This window comes from Phalangium opilio, unplaced genomic scaffold (assembly GCF_054372755.1).
Source record: "Phalangium opilio isolate 3A_F unplaced genomic scaffold, DU_Popi_V2 ptg000106l_1, whole genome shotgun sequence".
Classification (NCBI taxonomy): domain Eukaryota; kingdom Metazoa; phylum Arthropoda; class Arachnida; order Opiliones; family Phalangiidae; genus Phalangium; species Phalangium opilio.
This window is the reverse complement of record NW_028324208.1, coordinates 3,060,762-3,064,945: the sequence shown is the minus strand read 5'-3', so window position 1 is coordinate 3,064,945 and position 4,184 is coordinate 3,060,762.

Here is a 4,184-nt window from a genome sequence, read left to right as displayed (position 1 = left end):
CACAATTGTCAACAAAACCGAAAATTTTTTGAAGAAGCTCTACAAAATATGTGGGAGTCGATAATCATTTTCTTTTTCGAACGTGGGTAAATTTGGAATTTAAAGTGCACGTCTTTATCGAAACAGGGAAGAGAAGAATATGAGACATTCTTTGGGGTGAAGTAGTATTCTTCACCGTCAGCCAAAGAAAGATGGCACTAAAGAAAAGGGGAACTAAATAGATTCCTACTTTTCGCGTTAAGTAACTGATTGTAATGAATTACTATTTTATGCGGACTATCTAGCACGTATAGTGGTATTTTCATAGTTAACCACACATGCGAATTCGTTCGCGAAATCACTGACGTTGTCAGTCTGTCTCACGAGTAGTTAGTTCTTAATGCGTGTTTTGGGAGAAATTGGATACAACATGATAAAATCTATAACCAAGTTTTCCCCGTCTCGAATCTCTCAAGCTGTGGGAATCGGGAGCACAAAAATTGGGTGAAATACATTTGGAAGACTACGATTGGGTGTCCAACAATTGGGTGCGTTAAAAATTGGGTGAACGACAATTGGGAGGGTTGAAAATTTAGTGTTCAAAAATTGGGTGAATTTAAAATTTGGTGTCCATGAAACTTACAAAGCGTCAATTGGGTTACAAAATTTTATTTTGTAAAAAATACAAAAATGTGCTTATTATCAATTTTATTTTGCTAAAGATTAATAATTTAAAACAATGAACTTACATACGGTTAGGTTTGGTTGAGGTCGGTCAAGTTAGGTTCAGTATTATGTTTAGTTAGATCAGGGTATGATTGGGTGAGATAATTCAGGTTAGGTTTTGTCTTTCGCAAGTATATGTAATTTTTGAAAAATAAATTGTCTATTCGCCCAATTGACGCTCTGTCTGTTTCATTGACACCAAATTGTTGCTCACCCAAAATTTCCCGGTTTTCAGCACTCCCAATTTTCAATGCTCAAAATTGTCGTGCTCTTATAGCGTTTTCCTTTGGGTCCTCGCGGAGCGCTCCCACGGTGGAATAAAACTTGGAGATCCTATTCTTCAAAAACAGTCTTTAACGAAGCTGAAAACTACTACTACTACCATTTTTATTGCTCCTTGGGAGCGCTCCGCGAGGACCCAAAGGAAAACGCTATAAATTTTCGGACAACCAATCGTCGTCATGCAATTGTTGTAGACCTGTGGGAGTCAACTGCGGTTGCCAGTCTAAAAATGCTTTTAGAACGTCTCCTTTTCAGCTCTTCCCTGGTTGCAATGAACACTAGCCAGACAAATGGTTTTCCAATTACCTTAAAAACAAAAGGTTATTTTTGGATGATAGAAAACAATGGAGTATTATCTTTTGGCTGGCTTCGTGAGCTCGAAATAAAAAAATAAATGTTATTTTATTTACAGCTTATTCTAAAACTCCAAAAAATGCTGCAAGTAAAATTTTAATTGCCACATGGCTATTATCTATCCTAATTATTTACATTGAAATGACCAGCCGCCGTATTCTGCAGGCTTAGCCTTCCGCGCCCACTTGGATTCTCGTCGCTCATTGGTCCGTAAAGGAACTGGATTCTGGCTTCTTATTGGCGGCTTAGGTTTCGACTTTCAAGACGAAATTGAATTGCGGATGTCCACCAAATTTGAAATACGGTTTTTCGATGGGTGAATCGTTCAGCATCATCAACCGGTTAACTCACCGGTGCTTTTGCCTTAGTTTCTGATGCTGAACGTAGCAGACTACACTTCATCATTGTTAGAGGCGACTTGGGTACACCGGTACGGTTAATATTTTGCTAAGTACGGATGCCTATTTGAAGAAGAGCGATTTACTTAAATCGTCGCATTGGACGGGTATGCTTTTATTTTATCAATTGCAAATTATCTGTGACAATATAGTTGAATAAAAGTAAACGTTCATTTATAGTGTAAGACGTTTCAGCTCGTGATCGAAAATTATTTCAACCAAGGCTTAGGTGTTATGTAAGTTTAATCATTAATGTGACTTCATTTATCGTTCTGCGTCGTTAGTAAATAACATGAGCATCGAATGAGCCAACTGTTCACAATTAAAGCCATTCAATTCTCAAAATAATTATATAATTATATAATATATAATATTAATTATAATATATAATAACATCCTACTGATATGCTGAAGTGGGTTCACTCAAGGGTAATGAGACAAAAACGTCATTCAGTATAAACTTTCAAAGTGTCACAGCCCTATAGGGTACCATTGACTGTACGTGTGATATAATCAAAGAAAATAATTATGATAGATGGGTTTAAAAGTAAATGTTGCAGTACGTTCAACTGGTAAATATGGTTACTGAAGTGTCTAACAATATAAATGTGAATGAGTTTTTGTTGTGCTAAAGATTTGGGATTAAACAGTGGTTTAATTGACAGTGTCACACGAATGGGGTCAATATTGATGACGTCCACGGTTCAATCTATAATACAAACTTGAAATTGTTATAATTAACATCAAATACCATGTATTTTCCACTTTATTTCGAAAATATTACAAAAATTTAATAAATGTTCAAGGCTACACAAAATTTTGATCTTAATATACAGGATTTGCACACATGGAGGAATCATACCATTTACACCAGGAGGACAGAAATCCGTCTCTTTTTGTCCTCCATGCAGCCCGACCTTCTGGTGTAAGTTTCATTAATGCTCCACGTGTGTAAACTATCTATATACAGGATTTGCTGCTACTTAATGTCACCTCAAATGAAGTAACATCAGCCTGCTTGTGTAAAAGATAAGAGACAATGTTTGAAGGTACATTTGGATGTAAAATGTTATAAATAAGAAATTATATGACAACGGCAAAAATTTGCTCTCTTGTCATGAGAGTAGCGACAACGTTTCTTCATAAACTGGTCAAAATAAAGCTATATGTTCTGAAATATCGTTCTGTATAAATTTATTATAATTATAATTTTAAATTAGATTTTTGGTAGAAAGTATGAATAAAACTGATTGAAGCCGACATATTACAAGAAGTTTCCTGTTTCGACTTTTTCGTTTGCCTAATTTACCATTTAGGCAAATCTTAGATTCAAGTGATAGTAGAATGTAAGTTTGCCTAATATAGAAGTGTGTCTGGAGAAGCTACAACGTTAGTTGAAAAGCCAAAATGAGTTGAACGCAATCGATAAGATACGTTTCATTCAAGGTTATACCATAGAGTGTGTGACACTATCGAAACAGGGTGAAGTCTTAATGGTGTCCTTTCGTTCGAGCATTTATATGTCGAATGTCAATTCATGCAATTGGTAATCTTCACGATATGTATCACTTGTTATTGGTACAAGTACCTGTATTGATATTCGATCGAGGTACTCGATACCAACAATTAGTACTCATCCAGGCCTAACAGAAATTACAAATGCCAAGATGAAACCCGGGAATTATAACCAAAAATCTATGTTTTAGGCTTCTTCAACCTACAGCTGCGTTGTTACGCTCGTTTTTCTCAGCTTATTACTTGGTGACATGATACATTCTTCCCGTAAACTGGAATGGTATTTCAGAACACTTATGTCTTCAATTTCTGTGAATTGGAATCTCTTTTTCATAAAGACAAATAGGCTCTCCAATGCCTAACCAGTGCATTGCGCACAATATATCTTAGCCTTGCATGGTGCAGCTACACACGCCCCTTTCAATGATAAAACACCTCTGCTACAAGGTTTTTGACGACCTGAACTAACCCCTGTTACAATGCTATATTTTAGTAAAGATTGTGAAGTTATATTATTACAATGTAAAATTATACTTCGTCTACCATAAACTACACTATCGTTACACATTAAATACTTGAATAAACTTCCATTCCAGAGTCACGTTACCGAGATACAGTACACTAACCCTAAACATGTGAGAATTGGGGAAAATAGACTGCTGTTTGAAGGTTGACGAGATAGATGGCGTGAAGAACCTAAACATAGAGGTGTAACTGACCTTTGACGATAACCGACACAAAATACAGACATTACACCGTACGTTCAGTGTCAATTGAATAGCTAACTGAACTGAACCACTATCTTTCCTTGCTTGCATGAACATAAAATCTCAGCCAAGAATCCAATTTCGCCTCGAAACCTAAGCCGCCAATCAAAAGCCAGAATCCAGTTCTCTATGGACCAATGAGCGACGATAATCCAAGTGGGCG